Source organism: Tiliqua scincoides, chromosome 2, assembly GCF_035046505.1.
Source record: "Tiliqua scincoides isolate rTilSci1 chromosome 2, rTilSci1.hap2, whole genome shotgun sequence".
NCBI classification, from domain to species: Eukaryota; Metazoa; Chordata; class Lepidosauria; order Squamata; family Scincidae; genus Tiliqua; species Tiliqua scincoides.
The window spans coordinates 58,506,855-58,519,220 of record NC_089822.1 but is presented as its reverse complement, the minus strand read 5'-3'; the positions used below and the strand labels follow the sequence as shown (position 1 = coordinate 58,519,220).

General features: G+C 45.2%; 1 pseudogene; it reads left to right on the top strand.

The window, feature by feature from the left end:
- Nucleotides 1-7,406: 7,406 nt before the first annotated feature.
- Nucleotides 7,407-7,524, top strand: LOC136643469 (5S ribosomal RNA; annotated as a pseudogene).
- Nucleotides 7,525-12,366: the final 4,842 nt, after the last annotated feature.

The window sequence follows — 12,366 nt, the reverse complement described above, 5'->3', positions numbered from 1 at the left end:
TACTATGGCCTTGCTAATAAATCACTCTCCCCCAAACTCTTGTGGCACACCTGCAGACTATTCACAGCACACCAATGTGCCCTGGCACAGTGGTTGAAAATCACTGTCCTACAGTCTTGTGCAAATTCACCTGGGTTTAAGTTCTACTGAACACAGTGAAACTTCTGAGTAAATAAGCAGAGATTAGCATTCTAGTATAACTTCATATTTATTGGGAATTTTTTTCCAATTCTTTTTTTTCTACTTTTATACATTTGTTTTAAACTATTTCAACCAACACCAGTAGTTTAGGAGACAATGAGCTAGAACTAGATCTTTAAATAAAGCACAAGACATTTCTACTGTCTAATCTTAGTGGGGCATGGCTATGGCAGAACATCAAGACAAGCTCCAGCACTTCAAAATTTACCACACCACTGCTAAGAAATAAATAAGGGATATCCATTCACTACATTCAGATAGTATTATGGAAGTGGGAAGCAGTGGTTCTCAATGTAGGCCATACTCCTGGGAGAGGGGAGGTATGGGGAAAAAATTCAGGGGCCACAGGGAGTTTCTGTTGGAGCTACCCAAATTTAACTGCCAGGCATATGATGAATTTCTCACAAAAATCTCACCAAATGCTAAATATTAGAGTATTGTTCTTTTCTTAGCAGGCTTTATGCTGTTATGCAAAGACATTTAGACAAATGATGAAAATTCAGTGGTGCAGCTAGAGGGGATGCAAAGCACTAAGGCCACAATTCTGACCAACTGTCCAGCATCGAGATAAGGGCAATGCAAGTCTAAGGCAAGGGAACAAACATTGCCTTACCTTGAGGAGGCCTCCATGACTGCCCCCCAACTGAAGGATGCAGCACATGCCCCACTGGCACAGCTATGCCTGTGCTGGAAAGTTGGTTAGGAGGGAGGGTGGGGAGAGGGCAGGGAGGAGGCGTGCTTGGGGCACAGCAGGGCAGGAGGTAGGTGGGACTGGTGGAGCTTTGCTCCACTGGATCCAGAGCCTCCAAGTCGGGCTGTCTGCCTGACACAGAGGCTCTGAATTCTACGCCTACCCTTGGGTCATCGTAGAATTGAGTAGCCCCATTATGGGGCTACTCTATTTACTTGGGGAAAGGGGACCAAAGTCCTCTTCTGTAGAGCAGGGGTCTCCAAACCCCAGCCCCGGGGGCCAGATGCGGCTCACAGCAAGCCTCTTTGTGGCCCGCGGCCAACCTCTTGTCCCCTGAAAGCCTCTGGCACACTCAGCTGAACATGACCAGAACTGTGCTCTGATTGTGTCTGGAGGGTGTTCTGAGGGCCAGAGAAGTTGAATAAATGAGCCCATTTGTTCATTTATTCACTCATCTAAGTTCCATCTCTAATTTATTTATTTAAATTTTATATTTAAATTTTTTTCCCGGCCCTCCACATCACACTAGATATTTGATGCAGCCCTCTGGCCAAAATGTTTGGAGACCCCTGCTCTAGAGGCTGTGGCAGGGGCTGCCTGCGGTGCACTGGATGCAGCGGCAGCCATTTTTGGTGCCACTGCAGCCCTGCATGCTGGTCAGCTCGGGATTGGGCTGCAAGACATCTTTTGTCTATCTCACTATATCAGCATAGCAATTTTTCCTGGTCTGTTTGTGAGTCCTTGGGACAGGAAACCCTTCATTCTTTCAGCAGGGTAAGCTGCTTTGTGAGCTTTTTTTTGTGATTACCTATAAAAACGCTATATAAATAATATTTTTTAAAGGAAACTCATTAGATGATAAAGGAATAATTGAGAGAGGCTTCTCAATTAATGCAGTAACAGCATGGTCCTATATACTTGAAAGTACATTCCACTATGTTCAGTGGGGCTTACTCTCATGTAAATGTGTTTAGGGTTGCAGCATCCTTCTGACTAGGCTCTTAACCTTCCTTTAAAGTCATAGAAATGCCAGCCTTGGTGTGCAATTCACAATTCCAGAAATCAGCAACAAAGCTAGCAGCAGCTCCTAGAATGAACATGAAAATCAATCCAATAAAAGATATCATTTCACTCTGTGGTGGCAAAACACACCACTGTTTTCAGTATCTCACAACTGAGCAGGAATATAATTGCAGTAGTGAATGTTTTCCACTAGAGAGCAGTTCTGCACTAGGAACAACAATACTTGCAGACTATGAAGCCTCCAAAACTTGGAGGGCTGTCAGTACATCCTACTTTTCAAGATCCAAGCAAATAAGTCACTTCTTCTATTTGCTTTTTCACTTATCATGGACTTAGTAAGAAAACTTACTACCGAAAACTTTTTACTACTGTTGGTTATCTACACCTGAGACAATAATCGCAAATCCAGTCATTTTAAGGTTACTTAACCATTCTGCCTGGCAGAGGCATAGCTAGAGGGGGTACAAAGCACTAAGTTTTTCAGGGAACCTCACCATGGCATGCAAGCTGCCCCTCCCCCTTGGAGCCATTGGGGCTATGGGAGCAAAACAGAGGGGCATGCCATGCCTCTGTTTTGCACCCACTGTCCAGAATGGCTCAGAAGGAGAGAGGCTTCTTGCATACCATGGTAAGACTCCCTGAAAAACTTAGGCTGCAATTCTAATCCATTTTCCAGCACTGACATAAGGGCAATGCAGCTCTGAGGTAAGGGAACAAGCATTCCCTTACTTTGAGGAGGCCTCCATGAATGCCACCCAACTGCAGGATGCAGCACATGTCCCACTAGCGCAGCTATGCCAGTGCTGGAAAGTGGGTTAGGATTGCGCCCTTAGTGCTTTACAGCCCCTCTAGCTACGCCACTGCTGCCTGACATCCCAATCACACATAGCATTCAAGTGATATTGAGCAAATGCCTGACATTTAGAAATGTCATTCCTTTTGTTCTGTCTCAAGTGCACATATCTGATAAAGATATTGTTTATCTTTACGCCAGGGTGCCCAACCCCCGGCCCTGGGGCCACTTGCAGCCCTCGAGGTCTCTCAATATGGCCCTCAGGGAGCCCCCCAGTCTCCAATGAGCCTCTGGCTCTCTGGAGATTTGCTGGAGCCCACACAGGCCCGGCACAACTGCTGTCAGCACGAGGGTGACTGTTTCACCTCTCACAGTTCTTGCGTGAGCTGTGGGATGAGGGCTCCGTCCACTGCTTGTTGTTTTACATCTGTGATGCAGTAGTGGCAGTAAAGGAAAGGCCAGCCTTACTTTGTGCAAGGTCTTTTATAGGCCTTGAGCTATTGCAAGACCTTCATTCATTCATATAAGATTATCTTTAATATAGTCATTTATGTAAACTTATGTAAATTTATTCAAATTTTAAATGTAAATTAATTATTTTCCCCCAGCCCCCGAAACAGTGTCAGAGAGATGATGTGGCCCTCCTGCCAAAAACTTTGGACACCCCTGCTTTATGCAATATCTTCCAAATTCATGGAAGTCAGTTAGGTTGTACTCAGACTATCCATCATTCATTCATTAACTCCTATAGCCAATGTTATTAAGGGCTAAGCTTTTGTTCTTGAAAAGAGCACCTTCCGAGAAGTCCAACACTATATTCAGAATGTTATGTGAACATGACCATTCCCACTAGAACTCTGGAAGTGGCCTCAAAGCAGGAGTTGCCAGATGATGGGGTGAAAGTTGCTAGTTTCCTTCTATCAAGGCTTAGGCTGCAATTTTATACACACTTTCCTGAAAGTAAGCCCAACTGAATACAGTGTGACTTACTTCTGAGTAGATATGCATAGGATTCTGCTTTTAGTGCATTTAACAGCTAGGCTGAAGGAGGATGACTGGTGACATATATCCTACCACTGCCTCTCCATCTAATAAAAGTTTCATTTTTTTTTAATTTCTGCTTGTCATGAAATCTCCCAGGCCAGTTCTGCCAGCTGAGATGGGTAGCTACAGCTCCCAAAATTGTTGTGCCAACTAGATGTTAAAGGTACAAAAATATCCTCAGAAGCAAAGGCTTTAATGCTGATGTTTGGCTAGATTGGCTGTTGTGATTAACTGGATACTCATACAATTCTTGCAGAAAGTACAATGCCTCCGGATGTAAATGTCACAGTTCTTGCTTTTTGTTTTAACAAAAACAGGAATGAGAACAGCCTGAGATGGCCAAGCTACCCTTCTATCCTTGCCTCTATCAAGGAAAGATGCAGCTCATTTTGCTCTCATACACATTTTGCTTACAGTTCACATTGTTCAGTGTCCTATTAGCATTTCAAACAGGCTAGAGATCTTCTGTCAGGAACAGAAGACCAGCCCAGAGGGTTCAGTTCAACTAGAGGCAAAGGAAGAAATCAAAGTGCAGTTAAACCATTTAATAAGCTGAGGTGCAGATTAGAAAAAACTGAGACTGGGGGTCAAATAGAAATGTTGAATCTGGCCTTTGATCCCAGTGAGAATATGAGAGAGAGGAAGGAAAGGGAAGGAGAAGCTCTGCCTGCAGGTGACTTACGATGTCCTATCCACAATTTTTTTCTCTAGTGCCAAACGCTGAAGTCTTTAAATTCACCTGTCTTTAAGCCATCCTTAACTCTGATTAGAAACATTGTTTTGATTGAAAGCATCTTTTTAATCAATTAAAACTTTGAATGTACTGCAATCATTTAAACAAATTAATCACATATTGCAGCCTTGTAAGAAACATTATGGAACACTGATGGCAGTACTTTTGTTCTTTGGCCATTTTTATTTGCTGTCTTTGTAAACTAGTTTGACAGCTGCTAGTTCAACCCTGCTAGTTTGCTGCTAGTTCAACCCTGTGTATGCATCCCATGATGACTGCACTGGGAAGTGGTGATCTGCACCTGTGGGTGGATAATGCTGCACCTTGAACATGTGTTTCAGTAGAGCCGGTTCACATATTCATCAGCCGTCATCAAGTGCAGAGAAATGGGCGTCCCAATCCTAACTAGGCCAGCCCAACGAGCATGTGCACTGTCACAAACATGTCACAAGGCAGCATTGTTGGCCTGCCAGTGGCAATCAGGCCCTCGCCAGCTAGAGCAGGTAGGCTCTGGGCCAGCAGAGGGGCAAGGGAGAATGGAACGAAGATGGGATGTAACAGAGTGGGAGAAGGGGTGGATTTGGCCTGAGAGAGGGGTGTGAACTGAGGCAGTGGCTACTGCCATATCTTATCCCCCATCCCAGGCCTCATTTCCCATCATGGGGCTGTTCAGACTTGCTCTATAGATTTTGCTGGTGCAAACCTGAGTAGCCCCAAGGTGGCTGCTGGGGCTTACCTAAGGAGAAGGGAACAAATGGCCCCTTCCCTCAGGGAAACCTCCAGCAGTCTCCGTTTCTGTGATGGAGACAGCAGAGGCTGTTTTGGTGCTTCTGCATTGCAATGCCAGAATCTCAATAGGATTGTGCTGCAAGTGATGTACATGAATATGTGAACAGACCTGCTTGTCTTGATTGGTTGTGGACTATGAAGTAAGGCCACAATGAATTAAAGTGTATGAGAAATTACACTAAACATGTAACACAGTCCAGATTGTTATTTTTTCTTTAAATAAATGCATTGGGAGTGGTGAAGATGGACAAAACTACAGAAGGAGATGGAGGGATTAGTACTTAACCCCTGTCACAGTTTCAGTCCCAATCCCTGGGTACTCTATTTTAAATAGAAAGAGTCCCTGTCAGTTTCAATTGAAGTCCCCCCCCCCTTTTAAAATAGTGCAGATGGGCCCCCACAATTAGGATCAGAACTACAGTAGGGATAAAGGGTTAAGTCACTCTGCCCCCACCTCACAATTTTCCCAATTTTGTGCACATGCCTATGCATTATTTAAAGAAAAACTCTAGAAAGTTCCAGGCCACATCATGCATTTTGCATCATGTGTAGTTTGGCTTTGGGCTGAAACACCTTGGGAGACCAGGCTGCTCTCTGAGGAACTAATGTAACCTAGTACTGATTGTAAAAATGCTCTATCTACCCCCATACAACGCTATACATTTGTAAATAAAGTAAGGATTTCAAAGACACTGTAACCCTAGTGAGCTCTTCTCCAAAGAAACCAGAATTCAGTCAGCTTGGCCCCTGGAACTTTTCACCACAAAGGGAATTGGGGAGCAAGCATCACATGACATTGTATAAGGGCCACTCTTAGAAGTAATATATAGGAGCCAGACTCCATGCTTCATTGCAGGTACTGAGGAAAGATTAATTTGGCAAACCTGCATACATACACAGTTATTAAGAATAACAGAATGTAGTTCAGAGGTTCAGTCAGTATGAGGGTAAATTGATTTTTATTTTTTTTTTAGAAATAGCTAGTCTGCTAGTTTTCTTTCCCTTATAAAGACCTTTTACATGTACATGGCTGTATTTTGGGTGGCACGCCCATACACACTTACCTGAGAGGCCACCTCAGTGAACCCAGTAGGATTTTCTTCTGGGTAAGCATGTCAAGCTATTAAATACCTAGACATCCAGAGCAACCATGGAGAGATTAGTAAGTCCCAGCTGTTGCTGGTTTTCAGTAAGTTGGGTGCGGTTACTGCCCAATGTATAGGAGACTGGGGGCCCAATCCTGTCCAACTTTCCATCACTGGTGCAGCCACAATGCAGCCCTGAGATAAGGGAACAAATGTTCCTATACCTTGAGGAGGCCTCTGTGACTGCCTCCCCACCACAGGATGCAGTGCATGCCCCATTGGCACAGCTGCACTGGCACTGGAAAATTGGATAGGATTTGGTCCTGGGACCTTTATTGTATCCTCTGGCTTTCCCTAAGAAAGGAGTTACAAAAATTCATTCTTTCCCCCCTGCTAGTAGTATGGTAACTGAGAGGGCCTCTTTCCTCCTTAGGTAAGGGGGACTCTAGCCAAATAAAACATGTTTATTTGGCAGGAGTCTAGGCTACATTACTGCTTAAAGGGAGACAAGACTGAATCTTGTCTCATGGCGGCTAGTAGTGAAGTTACGTCCTGGGCATTCAGTGAAAGCCTAATCAACAGGGTTAGGATGTGTTCTTGCACAAATCACCATTTCTTGTATGGTGTTCCACTAAATTGTAAATGAATTTTTTAATCTTTCTTTTAGAAAAGATTTTTAAATCTATTTTTATTTTACCAAAGCGATGACTTGCAAATGAAACATTATCAAGTTGCTGGCAGGGAAAAGGAAAAAAAAAAAGTCTTGCATTCAGGCTGTGCTGATGAGTCAGAGCTACACAGCGTGATATTAGAGGATTATGGGGCAAGCCGCATATGTTCCACCATTAAACACAATTTGAAATCCAAATTGATTCATCATGAGTGATGCTTTGAGCAGTTTTGGCTAAGCTGCCCACAATGAGATCAAACAGAAAAAGAGGCAGACCTTGCCCTCTATGCTGATGTTTGGTCTGTACAGGAGAACCTGTACATGTTCAACAGCTGTTTTCCGTTCTCCCCAACATTGTCGTGGTTTTATCACTGCATTATGCAGCAACTGTTACCCTGCACATGCCCAATCTCGTCTGATCTTGGAAGCTAAGCAGGGTCAGGCCTGGTTAGTACTTGGATGGGAGACCGCCTGGGAATACTGGATGCTGTAGGCTTATACCATAGTCTTTCGAGACTGAAGGTTGCCAACCATATCACTGCATTCGAGAGTGACTGATAAAACACTAACATGTTGATTCTCATTTCCTTTGAGAAATATACTGTTTCAGAAATCAATAGGACTCTAGAAAACTGCCTTGCCCTGAATCAGACAGTTAATCCATCTGTCCCAGTATTACATATGGTGATGGGCAGTGGCTCTTCAGAATTTCACAACCCTAGTTGAAGATACTGAGGACTGAACCTAGGGTTTTCTGAATGAAATGCATGTGCTGTACTACCAAGCAATGACCCCTTCTACTAGCTCTTGCTCAGGGGTGTCACACTCATTTCATACAGCGGGCCCAATAGCATTCATGATGCCTGCTGCGGATTGGAAGTGGTGTCGTAAAGCAGGAAGAGATGTCATTAAGCAAGTCATGACCAGAAAGAAGCACTTTCTTTCTCAGAAACTATTACCTGCAAATGCTAGAAGAGAAAATAGTCAAATCATATTTTCAAGATATGGGAGAGCCCAATTATCATGTGGGCTGCCCTTTCAGCAGTGACACATCAGCAGAGTTCAGCTGCTGAGAGCAGCTGATGGTAGTGCTGGGAGCGCCCAAGGGGCTTATAAAGACCTTCTGGGGGGCATATCCAGCCTGCAGACCTGTAGTGGGGCACCTGAACCCTGCTCAACGAGGGGCGTACCTGGGCTCCTCCACCGGCGGTTGTGGCACCCCAGAACAGGGCAGGCATGGCACAGGCAGGTGCACGGCAGGCCCGACCCCCAAATGCCAGCCATGGGGAGCAGACTGACAGCATGCAGCTAGCCCACCCAGGGATACCTGAGCGAGCGTGCCAAGCCATGCCACTAGGGCAAACAGCTAGAGCCACACAGAAGAGTGGCTGCTCACTGTGCGGCCCAGCCGGAATGAAGGTCAACTTGAGATCTCATGAGATCTTGGGAATGCACCGGAAGTGGAAGGGGTGGGGCCATCCTCCCCGACTGCTGGCCTCATAAGCGGCTGGGTAGCCACCGGGAGAGGTTGTGCCTCTCTTGTCAGCTGCAGTACAGGAGGGATGACCAGCCGGGGCAGCAGCCCTGTCTCTTCACAACCTTTAACGGGTCTGAAAGGTGTCCGAGGGACCCCGACCATGGGTTGAGGGAACTGAACCTGGGAGAACCCAGGGCTGGGACCTGCTGAGGTTCCTCCAAGCACCGGGGCAGCCAGGCAGGGAAGGCAGTCTGCCCTCCCAGGGATTAGCCCTTCAGTCCTGGGGGCATCCTAGACTAGTGCCTCCCAAACCAGCCTACCATTAGGGCCATCTAGCTAGGCAGCCACCACCTGGGACCTGGGCCAACACCACCAGAACATCCCCTCAGCACCCCCTACAGACTAAGCTGTGGATGAGGCTGCAACTGCCTGAACTGTGGGAGTGGAACCATTTTCAAGTCGTGCAGGGGGGGTGTGTGTTAAGCGATCACTCAACTTTCACTTTTGAAGCATTGGGGAGCTCTGCAGACGGTCCCCGGGAGGCTGCAAGAGGCTCTGGTAAGTGTACCCAAGCCCCTGCAGCCCCCCTGAGTGGCACAGTCCTAGGGATCGTGCTGCTGCCTTCCCCCTGCAAGAACTTACTGCAGCTTTCAAACTCCCTGGGAGTTTGAAAACCGCAGCTATAGGGGGATGTATTATACCAATGCTACAGTTTCAAAGCAAATGTCAAGTTGCTGGTTTTGAACCTGAAAGCACTCATGATCTCAGTCTGAGTTACTGAAGGAATGTTTCGTCCCACATGTCACACACACATTTAACCTCAAGTACCAAGTGGAGTCACAGAGGGATTCTCAAAAAACACAATTAAATGGCATCAGTTCAGTAACATAGTGGCAGTGGATCCCACCTCATGATTCCCTGCTCAGCTAAAACAGTAAATGGGGGCAATAAAGATAAATAGATAATATATATGCACTTCGAACTAGCATCTCTTAATTTTCTTGAAAGTAAGATTCCGTGAAAAGCAAATATAGAAAATGCTTAAGACTCAGTGTCCAAAGCTAGGGATTGGTTCTCGAATGTGTCCCCTAAATCTGGTATCTTGCAGTTCTTCTGTTGGTTCAAGATAAAGCTCTTCAAGATGGTGCTGAGATCTGAGTTTCCACTGATGTCTCCTCTATTATTGAAGATTGCAGTCTCCTGAAATAATGAATTGGCAGTGTTTACCCCAAGTTCCCCTGAGGTGAGACTTCTAACTCTTCAGAGCAGAGGTCTCTAAACTCTGGCCCGGGGGCCAGATATGGCCCATGGCAAGCCTCTGTCCAGCCCATGGTCAGCCTCTGATCCCCTAAGAGCCTCTGACCCAGTTGACCAAATACAACCAGAGTTGTGCTTGTGAAGTAGAGGAAGGGGGGGTCCATTTAAGTGTGTACTTAAATGGACACAGTTTCTTGGGCTGTGTTGGTGCTGGGAGAAATCCTGGACATTTCTGAGCCCAATTATTTATTCATCTAAGTTCCATTTCTAATGTATTTATTTAAATTTTATATTTAATTTTTTTTCTGGCCCTCGACACTGTGTCAGATATTTGATGCGGCTCTTTAGATTTTAAAGACCCCTGCTCCAGAGAATGGACCCCTGCTCCAGAGACCCCTGCTCCAGAGAATGGCACCTGTTTTTCCTTCTGTGGTAATACACAACCCAAACTCAGCTTTCCAGCCCCCTAGTGGTCAAACAACAACAACAACAACAACAATATTAATAACAACAACAACAACAACAGGTATTTATATACCGCCTTTCTTGGTCTTTATTCAAGACTTTATTCAAGGCGGTTTACATAGGCAGGCTTTATTTAAATCCCTTATTAAATAGGGATTTTTACAATTTGAAAGAAGATTCTTTCTTTCAAGAACCACTACATTCAGGTGTTTCATTCCGATCTGGCTTCACATTCTGGCCTCCATCCTCCTACGCTCAGAGCAGATGGAATAGCTTGGCTTCAGCTTGTCAGCTGCTTCAAGGTCGCACAGTGCCTGTGGCCTCGAACTGGCGACCTAGTGGATGTTATCTTCAGGCAGATGGAGGCTCTACCCTCTAGACCAGACCTCCTGCCCTGGAGGAGGCAAACCAAACCATCCACTCACACAATCAACTGTACAAATTATGATTTATTTCAGGCATATCACAGTCATCTGTAGCAAAACTAGCTTGTGCTTAAAACAGAGTGTCTTCTTCTCTTGTGGAATGTCCTCTAAAAAAAAGCCTGTAAAAATCTATTTGCACTTTTCAGAAAAAAAGTTTTAGAAAATCAAGACTTTTCTTCCAGGCTTTTAAGAACTAGGAACCAGTGAAATGTGTTTCATCTGGCAGTTAATTTAGACTCATCTGTTCTTAATTGCTTTTTAAATGAATACTTAAATGCATTTTAAATGGAGACAATTATTTTTTATTGTTTTATTACACAAGCGTCATTAAAAAAAATCTCTAGAGGACAGAAATATGGGGTGTGTATTTAAAAATAAATAAAATCCGTACTTCAAAAATCTCAGGTGATGTTGTGGGACAGAAAAGTCTCAGTCATGCAGATGTTCCTTCTGCAGGAATGCGAGACCTAGAGTGCAATGAGACCATTAGACCGTGCTGGGTTGCTCACAGTTCCCTTTATTGACTTGCACTCTCCAGCCAGGAACATTAGCACTCAACCCTTCAGGGAAATCAGGGGTTGTGTAACCGCCCCCAATTTCTGGAAACAGCTTCAGCAGTTTTGAGGCAATCAAGGCAGGGAGCCACAGCACTGATTCCAGAAGGTTCTGTTTGTTGGGTGATAGATTTGGACATTGTTTGCAGTTATACACAATTCCATTTTATGTTTGATAAATATAAAATCAAATATATTTGGGGCCCATTGTTCTGTTCTATGCCACTGATCTAACTCCGGAGGCCTGACTGGCATCTAGAGTGGGCTGCCCAAATCCCGGCCCAGGGGCCATTCAGACTCCCAATCCAGCTGGCAGGGAGCCCCCAGTATCCGACCCTCCAGAGACTTGATGGAGCCCATTTTGGCTTGACACAACTGCTCTCAGCCTGAGAGCGACTATTCGACCTCCCGCGTGAGCTGTGGGACAAGGGTGAGCTGTGGAGCAAGCTGCTCTGACCCTCCAGAGACTTGATGGAGTCCCTTTTGGCTTGACACAACTGCTCTCAGCATGAGAGCGACTATTCGACCTCCCGCGTGAGCTGTGGGACAAGGGTGAGCTGTGGAGCAAGCTGCTCCACTGCTTGCTGTTTCATGTCTGTGATGCAGCAGCAGCAGTGAAGGAAAGGCCAACCTTGCTTTGTGCAAGACCTTTTATAGGCACTGAGCTATCAAGAGCCTTCATTGGCATTGAGCCTTCATTCATTCATATAAGTTCCATCTCTGATATATTCATTTATGTAAATGTATTCAAATTTGAAATGCAAATTAATTCTTTTTTTCCTGGCCCTAGGACAGTGTCAGAGAGATGATGTGGCCCTCCTACCAAAAAGTTTGGATACCCCTGATCTAGAGGCAAAATGTCTCAATTTTGTTGCTGACCACTTCTATGGTGTTTATATGCATATATGTGTGAGAACACAAGGCAGGAAATAATCACATTCAGAATTTAGAAAACGGTGGGTTGCGATCCACTGATGTCCACAAACCAGAATTCTGGTCACTTCTACAGGGCATTCTGGGGCCTGTGGAGACCAATGAGTGAGTCACTGTCCTGGCATGACCTGGAATTGGCCGGTGGAGACTCCCAGTAAAACACTGTGGTGCTATAGAGAGCATTGTGTCACAACCTGCTGCAGATTACAAGGTAGGTCGTGGCGCT